This window comes from Manis pentadactyla, chromosome 5 (genome assembly GCF_030020395.1).
Source record: "Manis pentadactyla isolate mManPen7 chromosome 5, mManPen7.hap1, whole genome shotgun sequence".
NCBI lineage: Eukaryota > Metazoa > Chordata > Mammalia > Pholidota > Manidae > Manis > Manis pentadactyla.
In genome coordinates, this window is record NC_080023.1 from 119,484,606 (window position 1) to 119,510,743 (window position 26,138).

Sequence of the window (26,138 nt, forward strand, 5' to 3'; positions counted from 1 at the left end):
ATTTGTTGTTGTTTGTCTTTTGGATGTTGGCCATCCTAACTGGTGTGAAGTGATATCTCATTATGGTTTTAATTTGAATTTCCCTGATGATTAGTGATGTCGAGCATCTTTTCATGTGTCTGTTGACCTTCTGAATTTCTTCTTTGGATAACTGTCTGTTCAGATCTTATGTTCATTTTTTTATTGGATTATTTGTTTTTTGTTTGTTGAGGTGCATGAGCTCTTTATATATTTTGGATTTCGACCCTTTATCAGATCTGTCATTTATGAGTATATTCCCCCATACTGTAGGATGTATTTTTGTTCTACTGATGGTATCCTTTGCTGTACAGAAACTTTTTAGTTTGATATAGTCCCACTTGTTCACTTTTGTTTTGTTTCCCTTTGCCTGGGGAGATATACTCATGAAGAAGTTGCTCATGTTTATGTCCAAGAGATTTTTGCCTATATTTTTCTCTAAGAGTTTTATGGTTTCATGACTTACATTCAGGTCTTTGATCATTTTGAGTTTACTTTTGTGTATGGGGTTAGACAATGATCCAGTTTCATTTTCTTACATGTAGCAGTCTAGTTTTGCCAACACCAGCTGTTGAAGAGGCTGTGATTTCCCCATTGTATATCCATGGCTCCTTTATCATATATTATTTGACCATATGTGCTTGGGTTTATATCTGGACTCTCTAATCTGTTCCAGTGGTCTATGGGTCCGTTCTTGTGCCAGTACCAAATTGTCTTGATTACTGTGGCTTTGTAGTAGAGCTTGAAGTCAGGGAGAGTAATTCCACTTGCTTTATTCTTCCTTCTCTGAATTGCTTTGGTTATTCTGGGTCTTTTGTGATTCCATATGAATTTTATAACTATTTGGTCTAGTTCATTGATGAATACTGTTGGTATTTTGATAGGGATTGCATTGAATCTGTAGATTGCTTTAGACAGAATGGCCATTTTGACAATATTAATTCTTCCTAGCCAAGACCATGGGATGCATTTCCATTTATTAGTGTCCTCTTTAGCTTCTCTTAAGAGTGTCCCATAGTTTTCAGGGTATAGGTCTTTCACATCCTTGGTTAGGATTATTCCTAGTTATTTTATTCTTTTTGATGCCATTGTGAATGTAATTGTTTTCCTTATTTCTCTTTCTGCTAGTTCATCATTAGTGTATAGGAATGCAACAGATTTCTGTGTATTAACTTTGTATCCTGAAACTTTGCTGAATTCAGATATTAGATCTAGTAGTTTTGGAGTAGATTATTTAGGGTTTTTATGTACAATATCATGTCATCTACAAACAGGGACAGTTGGACTTCTTTCAGTTCCTGTGTTTTGATGGAATGGTTTTATCTGTGTGCAAATGACTGAGGTGGGGACCTTCATTACACTCCATTCTTGAGGCAGGATAGCATGTGAGCCAAGCTTGTTTAGGCATATTTTCAGAGCCACCTGAAATTTGTATCAATATGTGGCATCACCATAATATTCATGAGTTTCATTTCAGAAGAGAGGAGATAGGTATAAGTAGATGATAGGTAGATAGATAGGCAAATGATCATATTTAGGCATTGACAGTTTTTCTAATTTATGTTAACTTCTTTAATATTGCCCACACAATTAAAAGACTGAGGCAACAAATTGGGCTTTGTGGATAATTACATTTAACTACAAATAATAAAGATCATCATAAAACAGACCACACCTCTCAGAAATTTTTAGAGTTAAATTCCTACCACTAAGACCCCAATCCATGATTTAATAATTAGAGTTCAGGGTTCACACTGCCACCCTTAGAAATGTGAACTTACATAGTTGTTCATGTTTTCAAAGAATGAAAATTGTACTGATAGATTACACTATCTCATGAAGCACAATAAATCTGTTGTTTTTCCAGTCTTAAATGATTTTATGGGAATCACCTATCAAAAGACTTTTATAAACTCTTCTCTTGCTCGTTTCAGCCATTTGCATTTGAAGATAAAAACTAGCTCTGAAACAAAACAACAATAAATAAGCTGGAGAGAAAAAAAAAATTTCTCTTTTTTTTTCCACAGCCATATTGTGGCTGGTATTTATCTTTTGTTTAATCCAGTAGTGATACCTGGAAATTTTGGAAATTAAATATTAGTTTTTCACTCATAAAGCCCAATCAGCAGGGACTTCTCAAAGAGACATGAAGTCTCACATTTTGTCATTTGTAATTAAATGGTATTCCTATGCTCAATAAGAATAAACAGTTTACTTTTAGTTGTATGAGCCTTTGCTGTAAGTGCCCACAGTGAAGAACACCCTTGATTCCTGATAATTTTCCTTTAGCCATGGTTGACTCATTATATTTCTTTTGTACATGGCCATTGGCAGAAGCAGACATAACATTTTAACATGCACCAAGCCTGCTTCAAGCATTTTAATTGGCTTAAAACTGTTAGTAGCATCTTTTACTGTATTAATTTATTGCTTCAGCTTCAGTCAACTGAAACCTTTGGCAGATGGCAGTGCAACCACTGCACACAGAACAGGAGATTGAAGGTATTTCTATGATGCAAATGCTTTTTCATTAAGTATTCATGAACTTTCTTTTAATGATTATATTGTAAAAGTACCACAACAGTTGAGATTCAAGTCTTGTGAAAATTAATAATCTAATTCAGCAAAATGACACTTTTGTTTAAATATAATGGAAGAAATAGCTTTTGAGCAGATACTAACAATTGAAAAGAAAGACTAGCCCTTTGAAAGCTTTGTTTTGTTCAGGCTCAATGAAATTCAACAGTGGCAGCCTTAAAAATAAACAGCCCTCATAGCATGGAATAAGAGAACATAATGTTTGTTTATGCTGTAACTTTAAAACATTACCGGTTTATTCATTTAGCTGTAGAAAACACACTGTTCAGTAGTTATATCATACTCAGTGTGTTTCACAATACCATTAGCTTTAAATTGTTCACATAAAAAGCAGTAAGTTATTTTCAGGTAGAACCTGACACTCTAAAGTTAGATATATACATGCACGCAGATGCACACACATACAAAGAGTACCAAAATAACATTTAGCTATTTTCAATTTCAAAATTTTGGAGATTTTGGAATCTATCACTCAACACTGCACATAAGCAACTTAAATGCAAATTATACTGGCAGTGCTTAAGGGAAGCAGACTGTGTACTTTTTAACACCTTTCCTGCTGAAAATATATCTACCTATCATCACAAAGGCAAAATATGTATTCAACAATGATCTATATACATATTTATAAGATGTACCCAGATGGCCAGGGTCATACTCCTGACAGAAACTCTACCTAAATACTGCAAAACATATGTGCATGCATCAGATGTCATTGTCTAGCAATATGTGTCTTTATGATGTGGTCCATTAACTGTACACAGGGCATCACTGCCAGCTTCTCTCCCAAGAAGCAGAAACTCATCTCAAGATACTTGCTTATAGGCACCTGCACCTGTAAGCCTTGCCTTATCAGGGGGTAAAATAGGACAAAATTTGTAGTAACAGAAATTAACTTCCAGGAACTCAAAGAAACAAGAATGCTGTTATAATTTATAACAATGAATTGTTTTTCATTTAAAAATAATAGCATGCTATTATATATAAACTGCTTTAAAACAAGAACACAGGTTTATTGATAAAAATTTATATTATTGATAAAAGAGGAAGGGAGAGAGGGAAAGAGAGACAAAGAGAGAGAAAATGGGATATCTCAGAGATGTTTTACAAAATTCACAATTGTCACAAGGTCATAACATTATGACATAACATTATAACATTAAACTAAACTTGATCTTTTTGCCAGAAAGTTCACTTATTCTTGGTCAAGCTTGACATATTTTGAAGTAAAGATCTTGTCTGACTTTATCTTCTATCCAAAAGATCTAGTGATTCTTCTCATAATATTTGTATGTTTTCACATCCAAAGTGATTTATAAAGCAAAGAAAAAATATATCATATTCACCCATGCATTTGCCTTTTTTCTTTTGCTTCTGCCATCTGCCAGCAATGCCAACCTGTAAGTCACAAGCATCTGAAACAATTTCATCGATTAAAATATTTGAAAATAAACTTTAAAGTCCTTATAAAGTGGGTAAGATCTTTTGTTTTCCTAATACTCATTCTTTTCAAGCTTTCCAATTTGTTTAGGTTTTGTAAGATCCTGTTGGGCAACTATGTGAAAAAAATTACAGCCCTGTAATTCACACAGTCTAAGTTTCACAAAATCATTTTTGTTTTTTTTTTAATCAATTCATTGAGCTCTGGTTTTTATAAAACATAGTGCACAGACTTGAAGTTTACAGATCAATGTGTATTGTTGAAAATACATGCATTTATTTAAGCACCCCCTTAGTCAAGACACAAAAATTTTCCATTACCCCACGAAGCTTCTTATACAGCCACTGAAGTCTCTCTCTGCCCCTAACTGCAGACAACCACAATTTGATACTTTTTACCAAATGTTAGTTCTGCCTGTTCAGAACTTAATATTAACTGGAAGCATGTAACACACATTTTATTGTGTCAGGTTTCTGTTACTCAACCAAATTATATACTTTATCCATGATTTTGGAAAAGCAGTAGTTTGCTCCTTTTAATTGCTAGATGGTATTCCATTGTCTAAATATACCTGTTTACCTGAAGATGAACACTCAGTCTTTTGCCAGTTTTTGGTTATTATGATTAAAGCTACTATGAACATTGCTGTACATGTATTTCACTCCATTGGGGTAAATACTTAGGGATGGAATTACTGAATTATTTTTTGGATGTATATTTAATTTTAATGAGGGAATGTCAATGCATTTCCCAAATTTTTATAATTTTATACTCTTTAATCTTCTGACTCACTTGCAATTATCAGTCTCTAATTTTAGACATTCTTCATTCTTGGGGATTTTAAGTTGTATTTTATTGAGGTTTCAATTTTCATTTCCCTAGAGACTAATCATGTCAAGTGTCTTCTCATTGGTCTTGTATACATTTTCTTTCTTGAAGTCTTTTTTTTTTAGTAATTCTTTTTACTGGATTATTTGTCATAGTTTTGATGATTTTCAAGATTTGTTCTGGATACAAATTTTTATTAGAAATTTATATAGCAAATATTGTACTATTGTACTCATGTGTATCTCTTTTCTTTTTAATAATGTCTTTCAAAAAAGAGGGTTTTTCATTTCGATGGAGTCTGATGCACTATGTCTCTTACTCTGATTAGTGTTTTTGTGCCCTAAGATATTGCCTTATGCCTTACATTTTCTTCTGAAACTTCTACAATTTACATTTATATATATGGTCCATCTGATCTTAATTTTTTGAATAACCCCACATACTGGTTCATGTACTTTATTTTCACTTAGATTACATATCCAGTTTGCCCATCACCACTTGATAAAAAATCTATACTTCCCCCATTAAATTAGCTTAGCACATTTGTTTAAAAAAATGAATATATATATATATATAGTGTGTGTGTGTGTGTGCATTTATTCTGAATGACCTTAAGTCCTATTAGTAGATTTATCAGTCCTTTCACCATTAGTACACGATACCTTTATAGAAAGTCTTGAAGTCCAGTAGCAAAATACTTCAACTGTATATTATTTTTCAAAAAATTTTTCACCCATCAATTTCATATACTTCATGTATTTCACTCCATTGGGGTAAATACTTAGGGATGGAATTACTGAATTATTTTTTGGATGTATATTTAATTTTAATGAGGGAATGTCAATGCATTTGTATTCCCTCAGTAGTATCAGTTTGTCAACATCTAAAAAAAAAAAGACCGCCAAAGATTTTGACTGGGAGATGGAAGGAAAGAAATATGTTCCTGGGGCAAGCTAGCTTAAAAATTCAAAGAAGCTCGATTGTACGTGCTCAGTACATTAAAAAACAAAAGTTAGACATATGTCCCTTCTCTCATTTATGCCTTTTCATTGTAACCTGTCAGAAACAAATTGTATCTCTGGAATTTATCTAAATCATCTAATTAGACTTTTGGTTGCTCTGAGCTGTTTGGCAACTTCTGACTTTCCTTCCTCTTTTGATCTGACACATTCATTCTAATTTTTACTTTATGCCAAAAATTCATACCCAAATTCTGGACTTACCACCTCAGACCACTTTAGACTATAACCCTTATCTTTATCTTTATCTATGCATTACAAGGAAAGAATTGTCCAATTCAGTTCTAAAACCCTGCTCCAGCTCCATGATATTTTCTAATATAATTGATTATTTAAATATTTAATAGTAGGTCTTATAAAGCCATTTGTGTTTCTGTATCTATTTCATGTATGCATACTTATTATTTGTTTTGCAGCTTGTGGGTACCTATCTTAGGAGAAGAACAGAGAGAATTAGGAAAGAATATCATATTTAAGAGAAATGTGTGTGCTTATTATTTTTGAAGCCCAGATGAGTTGAGCATTTTCCTTTTCTACTTCCTGCTAGGTTCACTTTTCATCTGCTCCACAGTCTTGGTGTACTGTCAGTGTTTCATATACACTATCAAATATTCATAAACAAAAATAGCATGTTCTTCACAAAATTCTGGCAGCACCAGCAACTGGGATATATAGTGTTTCAATCAGATCATATTCTTTTTTCTTTTTCTTTCTTATCTCTATCTTCTCTTTTTTTTTTTTTCTTTTTCTTTCTCATGTCTATCTTCTCAATTCTTCAGAGAAAACCCCATTTTGCAAGCAGGTACTCAAGGATTTTAACTATAACACTGCAAACAAATCTCACCAAAAATCTGGCCCAGTTTCATGGCTCACCATGCCTCTCTGATTGAGGAAGAGAAACAAAATATCCAGCAAATATCATAACAGCAATCACTCCTCAACTCCACCTTAAGAAATAAACAACATGCAGTTAGTTAAGCAGGATTAAATTCACACCCTTGACCAAACCATATCTGTTTTCTGAACTACATCTAGCCCTTTCAGTTGAATGACCCTATAAATCTTCTTGGAATAGGTTGATTTACTTGGGTTTTCTATTAGTTGCAGCTAAAAGCAATGTAATTAGCAATAAATGGTAGATCAGAACACTGATAGCAGCGCTTAGCCACCTATATCTCCTGTAGGAGGAAATATAACTATCTTACAAATAAAGACTTACATTAGTTACAAGAAGAATGGTTAGGTCATTAGATGGCAAGGAATGAGTAACACACAGACAATAAATTGGAGATTGAAAAAAAAATGTAAAGGATCTTGAATGTCAGTCGAATAGTGATGAACCTAAATATATATGTCTGCTTGATCACTCATTTGTCAACAAATATCAATTGTGTACCAACCATGTGGCTGGTACTGTAGTAGGACATGCAAAGAGTACAACATCAGTCTCCCAGAATTCAACACCTGATTTTCTTTCATTTAAAAAGAGACATTTTTTCTAACAAAATGACAAATGGAGATATAGTTTAGTTATTAACTGATATTTTTAAAAGCTTTTTTGTGGACAATCCTTTGATGATTCAACAATTTTTAATGATCACTATCTAAATTTATTTCCATATTGAAATTCCTATTCACTAGAAAATTTGAATATTAGCATCATGAAAATTTATAATGTATTTTTAATTTCTGTAACTTAAAAATTTATAATTTTGTTTCTATATTTAGCTGAAAAAGTAGAAATTCTAAGCACCAAAAAATGTTATTTTGCACAAGACTCTTATATTTTGACAATTTGTGTTAAATTTCCAGGTTGCTGTGTTAAATTATATCATTTAACAGAGAAAAAAAAAGATTGGAAACAAAGTCTCATGGCATACATAAATAATGCCATGGTAAATATGGGATATATGCTACAATATGCTTAGAGATAGAACAGTTGGAAAAAATATGTATCTTAGAACATTTTTATCAAAACTATCTAGTAACACAGATTTAAATTAGGTTTCTTTATTTAAATACTTTTTATTAACCTTAAAAATGAAGGATAATTGTATTAAAAATAATTTTCTCAACACTTGAAAAGATCAGACATATAACAGCATACTTAATCGGTACACTGATTTTTATTTATATATTTTTAATTTCCATCTATTTAAAAAATTTTTATTATAAATTATATGGTATTATATTATAGAGTCAAATGTAGTTGTCAGATTAATGGATTGCATATACTCTCCACTCAGTTTCCTCTAGTGATTGTATAAAAAACATTTATTGTTTCCAGGTATTGTGTGGACAAAAGTTTTGATTTCTCTGTAATAAATATACAATAATATAATTGTTCAGTCCTATGGTAAGTGATTGATTCATTTTATAAGAAACTGTCACATATTTTTCCACAGTGGCTCTCCACCATTTTACCTTCTCACCTGCAGCTCCAGGAATAAGGGGGTTCCCTCCCAGAGCAAATTCCCTATAAATCCAGTGAAACCAGAGGAAGGCAAGGGGAAGACACATTGGGTTAAGAAGTTTTATTTAACACAGCTTGCTAGCCAGGTTCCCCACCTTCTGTCCCCTCCAGCTGCACATGCACTCCCCAAATATTTTCTCCCCAGTCCCCACTAACAAAACCCACTCCATGCTCCATCCCCTGCAGCCACTGCACAGCTCTCTTCCCTGCCCACCCCTTCTGGGAGGAAATTCATGGGCGAGTTCTTGGTGACTGACAAATGCCAGACCAATTCTGTACCAGGAATGGAGAGGAGGAGAAAATGGCCATTTTCTCTCCATCCCTTAATCCAGACGCTCTGCTGCGATAAACAGCCATTGGCATGTAAATGGACTAAGGCCAGGTAGGAAATTCTGGAAATTCTGGGAGAAAACTTCCCTTTACCCCACACCACCAGCAAAGCATGAATGATCCAGTTTCTCTGCATCTTCACCAGCCTTTCATGTCACCATTATTTTTGCCTTTTTGATAGGTGTATAGTCATCTCACTGTGGTTTTAACTGGCATCTCCCAGATAGTTAATGATGCTGAACCACTTTTACATCTATATATCTTCTTCATTAAAATATCTGTTCATATCCTTTAACCTGTTTTGAATTGTATCTTCTGTTTTACAGTTAAATTTTGAGAGCTCTTTATATATTCTACATCAAAGACCATTGTCAGATATGTGACTTGTGAATTTTTTTCACCAAATTTCTACTTTGTCTTTTCACTCTCTTCAAATGGCCTTTATAGAGCAAAAGTTTTCATTTTGATGAGGACAATTTATCTTTTTTCAGTTTTATGGTTTGGTGACAGTTCTAAGAACTCTTTCTTTGCCTAGCCTCAGATTCTGAGGTTTTCTGTATTTCTGAAATGTTTAGTTTTATCCTTTACATTTAAATCTGTGATTAATTTTGAGTTAATATCTGTTATAAGGAGTGAGGTTACCATCAAAATGTTTGTTTTGTCTTGTCTATGGATATCCAATTGCTTTATTGTAATAAATGAAATAATAAAAGTATAGAATATTAACTTAAATATTCTTTAAAATTATCCTATGGAATTTCTTATAGATACCCAAATGTTTATCATTTCTAAATCATTGGTCTCAGTATCATTTTTGCTTGCTTTTATTCAGAACAGTGCTATACCAAGTTGCAAGTATATGCATATAATTTGTTACTTCCTCAGAAGAAAGAATATCAAAGAAGTTGGCAAATATATTTAAAGGGTACTAAAATTGTAATAATTTTGTCATTTATTGTTAGAAATCTCTTTTAATTATGTAATTATTAATTCCCATACCTATATGTTGAACATTCGTAAAGCGCAGAAAATTCTATCATAGTACTGCCACTAATATGGGTCTCTGGACACTAGGGACTGAAAACCAAGGGAGATACCCAGGAAAGGAAACAAAACTTCCTGAGCTACAACAAAAATAATTTCATTTCTTCTTATTTTTTTATTCATACACAAATTTTTATGTCAGATTCATTTACTCATAACTTGTATCTGATGTATGTTTGTAAAATTAATTTTAAAAAGTTGAAAATCTATTTTAATTCTCTTTTAGGGACTACATCAAGGTTTAGTACATTGAATTCTTCTGAGACTTTAGTGATTATACTCTGTTGGATAGAGTTTTAGATTTAGATAATTTATACTAAATTTCAGTCAGTTTTGAATAGTATAATAGTGGTGTTTCAAGGTACATGTGGCCGCATTGCCCACACTTCTCTAAAATTAACTCATAAAGAGGAAAGATACTATGGTTTTGGAGTTTCCTTTAACTTTTGTTTTTTCATATTAACTTTTCTTTAGATGTTTGATAGTTAGAAATAGTTTGTTTCAAAATTTGGTGCATATCTTCACTATAATAATTTTATTTTCAACTTGTCTTTTTGCATTTCATTATTGGAATATGTAAATGATGTCATTTAGTCTCATGACAGAACTTGTAATGAGCTATTTTGGACTGTTTGGCTAGATGAAATCAGATATAGAAAATAGAAAAGAAAGTGAATTTGACAATTTTGGTAGGTGTATTTGGATAAATATAATAAATCTTGAGTATTTTAAAGTTTTTTGATTTAAGAAATTAAAAATTTTACCTTCCAATTTTTAGAGAATTATTACTACTTGATCTCAAGATATGCTATAAATATATAATAATAAGGGTAGTGTAGTATTGATAAGAGGATCCACCCATAGATTAAAGGAACAGAGAGTTCAAAAACAGACTCAAATGTAATGTGGGAAATTGTTTTTTTTAAATACCTTTTGTCTTAATTATACAGTATTTTTTCTTTTAATCTTTATTACACTATTAAAAATATTATTTTTTCCCCATGAGAAATAATATGGCACTTTAAGTTTCCTATGTTTACAAGACAATGTTTCAGCTGCAGTTCAACTTTTTTCCCAGTTTTATTGAGAAAATGGTAGACATACATCACTATATAAATTCAGTATGTACAACACAGTGGTTTAATTTACATACATCATGAAACAATCATCTTAACAGGTTTAATTAACATCTATCATCTCATATAGATACAATAAAAAGAAAAACAGATTTCTCCTGTGGTGAGGACTCTTAGGATCTACTCTCAACTCTCCCATATACCATACAGCAATGTTAACTGTGATCGTCATGTTGTACATACGTTACATCCCTGTGTAGCTCCTGGAGTAAGGGGGCAAGTTCCTTATAAATAAGGTGAAGCCAAAGGATGACGATGGGAAGGGCTAGTAGCGATAAAGGGTTTTTATTACTCACAGTTCACTAAGGTTCCCCAGCCAGCCCCCACTCTATCTGTCCCTTCAGCTGCAGTGTGTGCTCGCTTCTCCCACCTGCCCCTTCTGGCAGGAATGACATGGGTAGGGCCCTGATGACTGGAGGACAACAGACCAATTAGGTACCAGGAATGGAGGGGAGGAGAGAATGGCCGTTTTCTCCCCACACTTTTGCCCTAGATCATCCAGAGTCTCTGCAGTGGTAAACATCCATTGGTATATAAACGGACCCTTATCCACACAGCTCTATGAAAGCCAGGCAGAAATCCTGTGTGGGAACTTCCAGTTACCCCACACCCTAGTACTTGTTTATCTTACAACTGTAAGTTTGTACCTTTTGACCACGTTCTTCTAAGTTCTCTTTATTCTACACATTGCCCCTGGTAACCACAAATCTGATCTCTTTTTCTGTGATTTTGGTGTTTTTTTCTAAATTAGATCCTACATGTAAGTGAGATCATATGCATTTATCTTTTTCTTTCTAATTTATTTTATTTAGCATAATCAAAGTTCCATCCAAGTTATCACAAATGGTTGGATTTCCTTGTTTTTTTTTATTGTATTGCTAAATAATATTCCATTGTATTGATATACCACAACGTCTTTATTTAGTCATCCACTGATGGACAGTTAGGTCTTTACAAAAGCCTTGGCTATTGTAAGTAAAGCTGCTATGAACATGAAGGTGCAGGTATCTTTTCAAGTGAGTGTGTTCATTTCATTTGGATATATTTCCAGAAGTGGAATTACTGGATCATATGATAGTAGTATTTTTAATTTTTTGATGAAACCTTGAGAATCACTTTTTATCCTCAGCATAGTTCCCTTGACATACATTCAAACTGTCTTTTGTATCAATACTTCATTGTTTGTTATTGCTGAGTAGTATTATTCTCTAGGGTGGGTTGTACCAGCTTGTTTAACAATTTGCCTGTTTTAATTATTTCCAGTTTTTGTCTATTACTAATAAAACTTACATGAACAATCATTTACAGGTTTTGTTTGGATATAACTTTTCATTTTTTTAGAACAAGTGCCAAAAAAAAAAAGAGATGAGCAGGTTCACATTATGTTTTTTTTTTTTTAAAAAAAGACACCAAAATATTTCCAGAGTGGCTGTATCATTTTACTTGCTCAACACCAATGTTTGAGAGATCTACTTTCTCCATATTCTTGACAACATTTGGTATTGTCACTGTTTATTTTATTTATTAACATTTTTAGCTGTTCTAATAGGCAGGTAGTGCTATCTCCCTGTGGTTTTGATTTGTATTTCTTTAAAGGATAATGGTGTCGAACATCTTTTCATGTGCTCATTTGCCATCTACATACACTCTTCAGTAAAATTTCTCTTCCTGTTTTCCCATTTTTTAATTTGGACTTTTGTTTATTATTTTGATTTTTACCTTTGAGTTTTGAGAGTTTTTTATATATTCTGAATATGAATCACCTGTCAGATATGCGTTTTGTAGATTTTTTGCCAGTCTATACATAGTTTTTTCATTCTCTTCACGAAGTATTTTGCAGAACAAACTTTGTTTTGTTTGGTTTTGTTTTTAGTGAAGTCCAGTGTATTGATTTTTTTTATAGGAACTTGCTTTTGGTATCCAGTCTAAGAACTGTACTCTGATCTGCAGATCCCAAAGATTTTCTCCTTTATTTTCCTCTGAAAGTTTTAAAGTTTTCATACTACATAAAATTCTATGATTCATTTTGAGTTATTATTTTTTGTGTGAGGGTTAAGTCATTTCTTTTATTTGTCTATGGATATACATTATTTCAGTACTATTTGTTTTAAAGGCTCTCTGTCCTGAGTTGAGTAGCTCTTGTATTTTTGTCAGAAATAAGCTGCATGGATGCAGAGGATTTTTAGGGCAATAAAACTATTGTGTATGATACCAAAATAATGGATACACATCATTATACCTTTGTCAAAATCCATAGAATAGACCTTATCAAAAGTGAACCCTAATGTAAACTACTGACTTTGAATGATAGTGTTGTGTCAATGTACATTGTTGACTGTGACATAAGTACCACTTTACTGGGAAATGTTGAGAGTGAGGGGAGCTGGGCATGTGTGAGCTCAAGAGACATATGGAAACTCAGCTCAATTTTGTTGTGAACCCAAAACTGTTCTAAAAAGTTGTCTATTAAAATAAAAAGTTGAGCATACCTGTGTGGGCTATTTATGAGTTATCTGTCCTGTTCCATTGTTCTGTATGTCTATATTGCAAAATGATGTAATCTAAGTTACTGTAGCTTTGTAATAAATCTTTTTATTTTTTTCTTTTAATTTTATTTTGGTATCATTAATCTACAATTACATGAAGGACATTATGTTTACTAGGCTCCCCACTTCACCAAGTCCCCCTCACATAACCGTTCAGAATCACTGTCCATCAACATAGTAAGATGCTGTAAAATCACTAGTTGTCTTCTCTGTGTTGCACAGCCCTCCCGATGCCCCCCCCCGACACTATACATGTTAATCGTAATGCCCCCTTTCTTTTTTCCCACCCTTATGCCCCCCTTCCCATTATTCCTCCCAAGTCCCTCTCCCTTTGGTAACTGTTAGTCCATTCTTGGATTCTGTGCTTCTGCGGCAGTTTTGTTCCTTCAGTTTTCTTTTGTTCTTATACTCCACATATGAATGAAATCATTTGGTACTTGTCTTTCTCTGCCTTGCTTATTTCACTGAGCATAAAACCTTCCAGCTCCATCCATGTTGTTGCAAATGGTAGGATCTGTTTTTTTCTTATAGCTGAGTAATATTCCATTGTGTATATGTACCACATCTTTATCCATTCATCTACTGATGGACATTTGGGTTGCTTACATATCTTGGCTATTGTAAATAGTGCAGTGATAAACATAGGGGTGCATCTGTCTTTTTCAAACTGGAGTGCTGCATTCTTAGGGTAAATTCCTAGAAGTGGAATTCCTGGGTCAAATGGTATTTCTATTTTGAGAATTTTGAGGAACCTCCATACTGTTTTCCACAATGGTTGAACTAGTTTACATTCCCACCAGCAGTGTAGGAGGGTTCTCCTTTCTCCACAACCTTGCGAACATTTGTTGTCGTTTGTCTTTTGGATGGTAGCCATCCTTACAGGTGTGAGATGATATCTCATTGTTGTTTTAATTTGCATTTCTCTGATGACAAGCGATGTGGAGCATCTTTTCATGTGTCTGTTGGCCATCTGAATTTCTTCTTTAGAGAACTGTCTATTCAGCTCCTCTGCCCATTTTTTAATTGGATTACTTGCTTGTTGTTTGTTGAGGTGTGTGAGTTCTTTATATATTTTGGATGTCAACCCTTTATTGGATCTGTCATTTACGAATATATTCCCCCATACTGTAGGATACCTTTTCGTTCTACTGATGGTGTCTTTCACTGTAAAGAAGCTTTTCAGCTTGATATAGTCCCATTTGTTCATTTTTGCTTTTGTTTCCCTTGCCTGGGGAGATGTGTTCAAGAAGAGGTCACTCATGTTTATGTCTAAAAGATTTTTGCCTATTTTTTTTCTAAGAGTTTTATGGTTTCATGACTTACATTCAAGTCTTTGATCCATTTTAAATTTACTTTTGTGTATGGGGTTAGATGGTGATCTAGTTTCATTCTCTTACACGTAGCTGTCCAGTTTTGCCAGCATCATCTGTTGAAGAAACTGTCATTTCCCCATTGTGTGTCCATGGCCCCTTTATTGAATACTAGTTGACCATATATGTTTGGGTTAATGTTTGGAGTCTCTATTCTGTTCCATTGGTCTGTGGCTCTGTCCTTGTGTCACTACCAAATTGTCTTGATTACTGTGGCTTTCTAGTAGAGCTTGAAGTTTGGGAGTGAAATCCCCCCAACTTTATTCTTCCTTCTCATGATAGCTTTAGCTATTCGAGGTCTTTGGTGTTTCCATATGAATTTTTGAACTATTTGTTCCAGTTTGTTGAAGAATGTTGTTGGTAATTTGATAGGGATTGTATCAAATCTGTATATTGCTTTGGGCAGAATGGTCATTTTGACGATGTAATTCTTCCTAGCCAGGAGCAGGGGATGAGTTTCCATTTTTTAGTGACCTCTTTAATTTCTCTTAAGAGTGTCTTATAGTTTTCAGGGTATAGGTCTTTCACTTCCTGGGTTAGGTTTATTCATAGGTATTTTATTCTTTTTGATGCTATTGTGAATGGAATTGCCTTCCTGATTTCTCTTTCTGCTAGTTCTTTGTTAGTGTATAGGAAAGCCACAGATTTCTGTGTGTTAATTTTGTATCATGCAAATTTGCTGAATTCTGATATTAGCTCTAGTAGTTTCGGAGTGGAGTCTTTAGGGTTTTTTATGTACAATATCATGTGATCTGCAAATAGTGACAGTTGAACTTCTTCTTTACCAATCTGGATTCCTTGTATTTCTTTGTTTTGTCTAATTGCCATGGCTAGGATCTCCAGTACTATGTTGAATAACAGTGGGGATAGTGGGCATCCCTGTCTTGTTCCCGATCTTAGAGGAAAAGCTTTCAGCTTCTCGCTGTTCAGTATGATGTTGGCTGTGGGTTTATCATATATGGCCTTTATTATGTTGAGGTACTTGCCCTCTATTCCCATTTTGTTGAGAGTTTTTATCATGAATGGATGTTGAATTTTGTCGAATGCTTTTTCGGCATCTATGGAGATGATCATGTGGTTCTTGTCTTTCTTTTTGTTGATGTGGTGGATGATGTTGATGGATTTTCGAATGTTGTACCATCCTTGCATCCCTGGGATGAATCCCACTTGGTCATGGTGTATGATCCTTTTGATATATTTTTCAATTAGGTTTGCAAATATTTTGTTGAGTATTTTTATATCTACGTTCATCAGGGATATTGATCTGTAATTTTCTTTTTTGTTGGGGTCTTTGCCTGGTTTTGGTATTAGGGTGATATTGGCTTCATAGAATGAGTTTGGGAGTATCCCCTCCTCTTCTATTTCTTGGAAAACTTTAAGGAGAATGGGTATTATGTCTTCCCTGTATGTCTGATAAAATTCCGAGGTAAATCCATCTGGCCCAGGGGTTTTGTTCTTTGGTAGTTTTTTGATTACCGCTTCAATTTCGTTGCTGGTAATTGGTCTGTTTAGATTTTCTGTTTCTTTTTGGGTCAGTCTTGGAAGGTTGTATTTTTCTAGGAAGTTGTCCATTTCTCCTAGGTTTCCCAGCTTGTTAGCATATAGGTTTTCATAGTATTCTCTAATAATTCTTTGTATTTCTGCGGGGTCCGTCGTGATTTTTCCTTTCTCGTATCTGATACTGTTGATTTGTGTTGACTCTCTTTTCCTCTCAATAAGTCTGGCTAGAGGCTTATCTATTTTGTTTATTTTCTCGAAGAACCAGCTCTTGGTTTCATTGATTTTTGCTATTGTTTTATTCTTCTCAATTTTATTTATTTCTTCTCTGATCTTTATTATGTCCCTCCTTCTGCTGACCTTAGGCCTCATTTGTTCTTCTTTTTCCAATTTCGATAATTGTGACATTACACCATTCATTTGGGATTGTTCTTCCTTCTTTAAATATGCCTGAATTGCTATATAATTTCCTTTTAAGACTGCTTTTGCTGTATCCCACAGTAGTTGGAGCTTTGCGTTGTTGTTGTCATTTTTTCCATATATTCCTGGATCTCCATTTTAATTTGGTCATTGATCCATTGTTTATTTGGGAGCATGTTTTTTAAGACTCCATGTGTTTATGAGCCTTTTTGCTTTCCTTGTACAATTTATTTCTAGTTTTATGCCTTTGTGGTCTGAAAAGTTCGTTGGTAGGATTTCAATCTTTTGGAATTTACCGAGGCTCTTTTTGTGGCCTAGTATGTGGTCTATTCTGGAGAATGTTCCATGTGCACTTGAGAGGAATGTGTATCCTGTTGCTTTTGGATGTAGAGTTCTGTATATGTCTATTAGGTCCATCTGTTCTAGTGTGTTGTTCAGTGCGTCTGTGTCCTTACTTATTTTCTGTCTGGTGGATCTGTCCTTTGGAGTCAGTGGTGTGTTGAAGTTTCCCAAAATGAATGCATTGCATTCTATTTCCTCCTTTAATTCTGTTAGTATTTGTTTCACATATATTGGTGCTCCTGTATTGGGTGCATATATATTTATAATGGTTGTATCCTCTTGTTGGACTGAGCCCTTTATCATTATGTAATGTCCTTCTTTATCTTTTGTTACTTTCTTTATTTTGAAGTCTATTTTGTTTGATATTAGTATTGCAACACCTGCTTTTTTCTCTCTGTTGTTTGCATGAAATATCTTTCTCCATCCCTTGACTTTAAGTCTGTGCATGTCTTTGGGTTTGAGGTGAGTCTCTTGTAAGAAGCATATGGATGGGTCTTTCTTTTTTATCCATTCTATTACTCTGTGTCTTTTGATTGGTACATTCAGTCCATTTACATTTAGGGTGATTATTGAAAGGTATGTACTTATTGCCATTGCAGGCTTTAAGTTTGTGGTTACCAAATGTTCAAGGTTAGCTTCTTTACTATCTTAGTGTCTAACTTAACTCGCTTATTAAGCTCTTATTAACACGGTCTAATGATTCTTTATTTCTCTCCCTTCTTATTCCTCCTCCTCCGTTCTTCATATGTTGGGTGTTTTTTGTTCTGTGGTATTTTTAGGAGTGCTCCTATCTAGAGTAGTCCCTGTAAGATGCCCTGTAGAGGTGGTTTGTGGGAGGCAAATTCGCTCAACTTTTGCTTGTCTGGGAAATGTTTAATCCCTCCTTCATATTTAAATGATAATCATGCTGAATACAGTATTCTTGGTTTGAGGCACTTCTGTTTCATTGCGTTAATTATATCATGCCATTCTCTTCCGGCCTGTAATGTTTCTGTTGAAAAATCTGATGATAGCCTGATGTGTTTTCCTTTGTAGGTGACCTTTTTTTCTCTCTGGCTGCCTTTAATACTCTGTCCTTGTCTTTGATCTTTGCCACTTTAATTATTATGTGTCTTGGTGTTGCCCTCCTTGGATCCCTTGTCATGGGAGTTCTGTGTACCTCTGTGGTCTGAGAGGCCATTTCCTCCCCTAGTTTGGGGAAGTTTTCAGCAATTATTTCTTCAAAGACACTTTCTATCCCTTTTTATCTCTCTTCTTCTTCTGGTACCCCTATAATGCGGATATTGTTACGTTTTGATTGGTCACACAGTTCTCTTAAAATTCTCTCATTCCTGGAGCTCCTTTTACCTCTCTCTGCATCAGCTTCTCTGCATTCCTGTTCTCTGTTTTCTAGTTCATTAATGGTCTCTTGCATCTCGTCCATTCAGCTTTGAAGTCCTTCCAGAGATTGTTTTATTTCTGCATTCTCCCTCCTTAGTTCTTGCATATTTCTCTGCAAGTCCATCAGCATGGTTATGACTTTTGTTTTGAATTCTTTTTCAGGAAGACTGGTTAAATCTATCTCCCCATGTTCCTTCTCAGGGGAAGATGTAGAAGATGTCGAAGTTCTCTGGGTTAGTCTTGTCTAGATCAAATTTTTTTGCCTTTTCATGTTGATAGGTACAGTGTTATGTTATTGATTTGTCTGTCAGCCGGGAGAGCCACGACTCTTTCCACTTGCTCCTGACCTTTCTTTACTGGGACAACTGCGACCCTTAGTGGCTCATGTTGGGCAATTGCGTGTAGACTGTGTCTCTCTATATTGCCTGCCTGTATGAAGGAAGCTCCCTTGCTGTGGCCGTGGCCAGCCTCAGGCTGCTGCTCTGCTATTGTGGGCCCCGGAAGGGTAATGTACTGGTGGTCGTTTGGCTGTTTACCTCTGTGAGGGGTCTCAGAGCTGTTGCCCAGGGCATTAGTGCACCTGGATTTCCCTGGAATTTCCAGCTGCCTAACTGTGACCTGGGATGCTTCCTTCCAGTTGTGGGGTCCCTGTCCCTTTAATACTTTCAAAAAGCGCTCACTTTCTTTGTCCCAGGGGCGCCAGCTTTGGGACCTGCTCACAGGTCTTACTGTCCTGCTTCCCTAGTTTCCAGCACCCTATGCATGCTCTGTGTGCCTGCGTTCTGGTGTGGAAGGCTAGGGCTGGGTGGTTAGCAGTCATGGACTCCCTCTCCCTCCCCGCTCTGACTCCTCTCCTCCCACCGGGAGCTGGGGTGAGGGGCCTCGGGTCCCGCCGAACTGTAGCTTGTATCTTACCCCTTTCACCAGGCGCTGGGTTCTCATAGGTGTGGATGTAGTCTTGCTGTTGTCCTGTGTCTTCTGGTCTCTCTTTAAGGGATAGTTGTATTTGTTGTATTTTCAAAAATATATATGTTTCTGGGAAGAGATTTCCACTGCCATACTCACGCCGCCATCTTGGCTCCGCCCCTTAGTGAGTATCTGTAATAAATCTTAACATCCTAAATTTTATTTAAGGTACAGTTAACACTTTCACTAGAATTTTTCATGGATATTATGTACATCAACATTATAATTATCTAAAGTAATGCATATAAACTGTGTGTAAATAACAACTTGATATTTCCAGGCTAATATTAATCAATATTATTAACATAGTTTCTTGTCATTCCCTTTGACAGAGTAACCCACAAGTAATAAAAGGCCCAGATTTTAAAGTGGACTTTTTATATCTTAATAATAGGAAAAATTGAAACTGAATGAGCAGTGCAGAGACAACCTGAAAGTTAAAGTCCAGAAATTTCCCACATTTTTATGTCCGTATGTTGTATTAGTCTTAATAATATTTACCTTAGAAAAAAGAACCAAATGATTTTATAATTCAAAAAATAATAATGTGAATTTTCCTCAATCATGTCTTGTAAAATCAAATCTCAATGAAACATAGGACTCTTGTTTTCACAATAAAACTCTATTTCCTCTGTAAGAAGGAACTGCTTTTCCAATATTTACCAGAATATGCAATATTTACATTAAAATGCTCCTGATTGCCAGTGTTCCCACATCAGTTCATTGTTCTTATTGCTTCAAGTGTCCAGCCATTTTTAACCCACACCTCTCAATGATATATTTATAATATCCTTTGACCAGTATTTACAATGTTGCTGATTCATGTTTTATTTTAAGAAAGAAATGTTGCTGAATTATTATGGAAAAGTTTTTAAAGACCAATTATTCTGTAAGTAGATTTGTGTTTGTAATTGGGTAATAAAAGTATTCCTGGGGCAACTCATTTTCTATAGGAAGTATAGTACAATTTATTACAGTTCCTTTACTAAACTGCGATCTCCCCAATTCATCAGCCATGCTTTGTCATTATATACCCAGAGCCTTCCTCTGAGCAAATATTCAGCAAAGGTTTGTTAAATGAAGGAAGTAACAGGAAATAGAGAGAAGGAAAGGATCTGCCTCATTATGTATATTATTGACTTTTAAAGACACTTCTTCTTTGGATGTCAATTTTCTTAGTTTTCTCAAAATAAAATACTGGATAGCAAATTAATATTTATTAATTTACATACTATATGTATATGGTAACATCATAAGAAATGTTTCAAATAGTATTCCAAAGATTAAAGCAATTCTGTGGAAACTTCATGCAAGTTACTCCCTTAGATCCCTAGTAAATATTAACCACATTACATATGAGTCCTTGGTTCTTCTCTTGTGAGTTCATAAATAATTTTTTTCTGTTCTCATATGTCATTACATCATACCTTGCCAACTGTTCTCAACACATTGATGTATAAGGTATATCAGCTTTTGAAATTGTCTCTATATCATAACCAGCTGATAATATTCTGGCCACCAGGAGAATACTTTTAATAATTCTAGGTCTCTGATCAGTTGTACTAAATTCTCTGGTCTTATTGATGTGCTAAGATATGTTGTATGGCCTTCCACACATTGGGTCACCCTTAGGTACCATGGCATTACTCAATCACAGTATATTATTCCGATAATAATGACTCTTTTTTACACTTCTATTAGTAGCCCTCTTTGTTTAGAAGAAAAATAAGATTAAGAATATAGTTTGAGTCCTTATAAATACATTCTAAAACAGATTCTCCAAATACCTTTTTTGTCTTTCTGTTTTTTTCTTATAAATATTGTCTTTTGCACTAGTATTCTGTTTGGTGAAGGGCTGTTTATCCCAAGGAAACTGGGCTACAATGAGGAAAAAATGTGGTACCACTGTATTTTATTTCAGGATCTTTGTCAGAGCTGGGTTAGGAGCATCTCTTAGACATTCATAATTTAATATCAAGGTGATTTTAGAGGTTGACTAAGGCTTAGTCATTAGTAAGTAGCACAGGCTTTCTCCTGCTTATTTTCTTTATTCTGACTGTAGTGCCATTACTTAAAATGGGATTACATGAATAAAACCAAGAGCAGTTTCTTAGTTCATCCTTTATTGTTGTACCTAATAATAGTCCTCATTTTCTTTTTATAACAAAAAGCCTTTATAATGTTCATAATGTGTTGTTTAAAACCCGACTCCAATGGGAAGCTGAACATTTTCAGGAGCTTTTACCTAGAATAAAATGGTAATAACATAAGACATTTGAAAACTATTTTTAAAACTACTACAATTGTGTGAAGGTACGAAGCCACCTCTATAGATATCCCCCACAACTCCTGTTACAAGTTTGTAACCAATATACATCTTCTAAAGAAGGGAAAATTGAAATCAATAATTTTTATCCCATTACATAATACAAAGGAACCCTACTAACCACTTCCAGAAACCACTGTATGTTTATTCATTTTGGCTCATTTATATTGACATTTTAACTTAAGTAATTAATGCCTCAGAGTATGAAAAATCATAATGTTCTTGAGGTGAGTTATTTTTATCCAAAGTCAAGTTTCCCCCATGTGGTCTCCCAGTGAGCTTTACTCTTTCCCTCTTTAGCTCTATGTCCTTGCTCTTATGCAAATGCCCTTCCTTTTCCTGTCCCCTTAAAGGATGTGCCTACAGGAAGAAGGTACTCAAAACTCGTTGATGGGAAACCACTTCATTTTGTTTCTCAAAGAACATTGGCTGGAGGATAGTTAGAGAAAACAGCTCAGGAGAACTCACTGCATGTTACAGTTTAGTAAGATCAGAGGAGAAAGTCAATGTAATTCCTTATTTTTTCTTTTTGAACACTTTTGTTATCACATCACTTGTAGCTAACTAAATGAAATAATTAAATTGCCATCTTAGCATTCCTCTGGTAAGGGAATCATTTACTGATGTATATCAAAAATAGCCTTATCTTTTATATAATATAACAAACCAACTCCATACTTAAGCCATACTTAGTTTCCTTTTTACAATATTGTAATGACATAAGTCATGTTGACTTTCTGGGTTCAGAACAATAAATGTAAATGATATAATAAATCATTTTATATGTACATTAAATTTTCATTGCACATGTCCATTCAGAATTTCCAGTGAATGGACTTTCTGTTCACACTACAGGCTTGTTAAATTAATCACTTGCTTATGTTTCTTGTGGTTTTTTAATGGAAAGAGGCAGAGGCAGTTTCAAGTGGTTTTAAAGGCTTATAAACTAATCAAGAATGCTTTCAAATTCTCTTGGTAATAAATATTGAAAACCATCAGGATTACACTAGCCCCAACAAATTATATAGATTATCTCATAAAAATATTGTGAGGTAGTATCATTTTTATCACCATTGTACAGATGGAAGAGCTGTAGCTTGAAGAAGCTAAGTAAATAGTGCAAGGTTATGTAATTCCTCAAAGGTACTCAGATTTGAACACAAGTTGTCTGAAAGGACATACCAATAAGTGGATATGCATGTATCTCTTTTATAATTAAAAATAACTCTTTAAAATAGCAAATGAAGATCATTATAGATAAAGTGTGTGTGTGTATGTATATCTTTATATATATATACACACTAAATTTGAGAATTTGAGTATGTCAAAGAGAGGGCAGGGAAAAAATATGGAAATAAATAGTGCTTAAGATTTTTCCAAATTTGAGTAAAACTATAAATCCATAGATCCAAATATCTCAACAATCTTAAACACTAGAAATACAAAGAAAACTGTATCAACCCATTATCATACCATGATCAAATGGCCCTAACTTAGTGATAAAAAGAAAATTCTAAAAGCAGCTAAGAAAATTAAAAATTTTGTATTCAGAAACCTCATAAATGGAAAATTATTCCTAATTACATAAGTCGGCTATGAATTTTCAATTTGCACCTGATCCTATCTTGTTATCATAAATACCTATCATAAATATGAGAATGAGTACTGGAAATAGTAAATTTGCAAATAAAGGAAAATTAAATTATACAGATACCTTTTAAGTAAAGAATTTTTGGTGGATTAGCAATTTATTAAGTTTAATATTAAACATAATTGAGAGTCTGTCTCTAAGAGAGGTATTTTATAATATTTGTTTATACATTCAACTTTCCACCGCATTATGCTTCCTGAGGACAAGGGGTAAACTAGTACAGTACTTTACAACCTGAATTATTTTAATTATAATCAATTTAATTAGAATTAAATTAATGACATTTTAAATTATAAATATAATAATGAATGGGTTATTAATTATGGTATTTTTTAAACTATACAATTTTTCTACTCTTATTTTGTTTTTATCTCACCAATTATCTGATCAGTTTGGCTACTTCATTATCCCACTAAGATTTCAGGACTATGTGTCAAGTGAATGCCTGGGCAAGATCTTTGGGCCCTCTGCTGACATTTCCTTATGGTCTGTTAGAGAGTTTGTTCACTCTGACTACAAACCTATCAGAAGACAAGTCCAAAACTTACGTACAGCCCACATACCCTGTTGTCACAATTTTATGTTCAGTTCCATCTGTGACTTCCAAAAAGTAAACTTGGTATTTTCACTCCAAAATATGTTTTTTCTCCTTTCTCTCTAATGCATTAATACATTAAATGTGCCAAGTATTTTTCACCACAACATCTTTTTGATATATAGTTCCACTTCTATAGTAATCTTCTCATGGCGGGACAAGTGCATCAAGGTTTTTGTAATGTTTCTGCTGCTTCTGTTTCCAGTATAGTATACCAATCAGTACTCCTCAGATGTGGTGTAAATGAGTATCTCTCAATGCTACATTTCATAATATATGAAACATAAAGTCTGGCTTTCATGCATTTAAGCTCCACTGTAGTTCTGTCTCACCACCCGGACCCCTCCACATGCTCCTTTTTGTGTTTTCACCTTCATGTCTTGGTTTTGTTCAGTAGACCAGACATTTTATGCAATCCATTATATTTGCCATTCTTTCTAGATATGTTGTTCATTCAATTTCCCCATATACCAATCTCTTGCAATTTTTGCACTTTTACCTAGTATTTGCTGCACAGTCTGTCCTGGTTAGTTTGCCCTCTGACAGTATTCTGTAGCCATCTCTGCAGTACTCTATGCCTATAAAACTGGCTGACCATCCTGTCTCAGGTAAAAAGAAGTCCCAGTAGGGGATCAGTTGTCAAAATAGGAGGGCTCAAGATTTTCACCTCTCCCACTTCCTCTCTTCCAAGATACAGAGTAGGCAGTGGCTGGGTTCTTCTCCTCACAGACACTACTCCTGTGAGACTGTCCTACTCATACAAAAAATGATTTTGCCAACTTCTAATAACATTATTCCCTCTAGAAGAGCATAGTGCAGAGCTAATGACTCTTACTAATAGGACAGAAGGGAAAATAAAACCATGTTCCTTAAAAGGTGAAAGGGTATAAGAAAGAGTAAAGAGAGAAAAGGAAAAACAAAACTGGCTATGAAGCTGGTAGATGCATTTTGAAAGTGGGAAGAGCAACAGCTTTGAAGAATTCTCATATGTTAACTTTAATTTTTTTCTAAATTAAGAGTAAGTTGGAAGTTCAGATAAACAATGGTAACATTTGTAAATAATGGAAAGTTCTGAACATCATGGAGGATAGAAAACCGAACAGGTGTTAGCAAGCAAAAATAGTATAATAAAGTATCTGATATAATAAAGATATAATAAAGAATCTGATTCAATTTTGAAGCTTCACTACCGACAGCTTTTGAAGCATGCCCCTTCCTCCTTCCCTTCTGCCACGTATCTGCCAGCTGGTAGGTCCAGGTTCCTCCTCCTTTGACTTTGTTGGGAATACAATGACCATCCAGAGTTCATGCAGAACTGCCACCCTAGGTCCCAAAGCTCAATATCTAGATAAAATTTTGTATGGATGGGTGGGGATGGATCCCATCTCTGTGGGGTAATCATTACAGTAGAATCAATAATTAGCACTGAGGACCTTGGTGCTCATAACATTGGTGAACATAAAATGACTATATGCTGAGGATGGTCCCAATGGTACCAATCTACTGTGTGGAACCAGGCCATCTGAAATATTTCACCTATTAAATATTAAATTTAGGCATCAAGGGTATAATAGAAGGACCAGATGACTTAATGTTTTACAGATGAACTATTTCTAGGTATTGGAAGCTACAGTGCCATAGATGAGGTTCTAGGAGATGAGAAGTTAGAAACTGAGAGATGAAAAGTTTTGGTGGATCAATACTTTGAACTTTGAAGTCATATAGCATGATATCCTATTTATGGTATAAAGCCAGACCCTCAAGTCTTTCTGTGTATAAAGTGAGCAACAAAAAAATTGGTACTTCAGAATGGCCCAGCTGAAAAACAAACATCTGAAAGCAGCAAGTTATGTTTACATGGTGAGGAGAGAAGGTATTAAATTGGTAATAAGGCAAGAAGGGACCTTTAAATTGACCTGATACATGTGTAGCTTAGGAGATGAAAGAACTTCATTTGAAAAATGCCCATGTGAAGCAAAAATTTGGTGAAAATAGTTTTGTTATGTTTAGGAATTTTAAAGAAGGTTGGAAGAAGTGTTGAGAAAACTGGGGAGTTACTGGTTGATGATTAGTTGTTGTAGAGGCCACTGATAGTTAAAGGATTTTGGAGGATAAAAATGATTTGAAGAATGTGTCACTGATGCAAGAAACCCAAAAC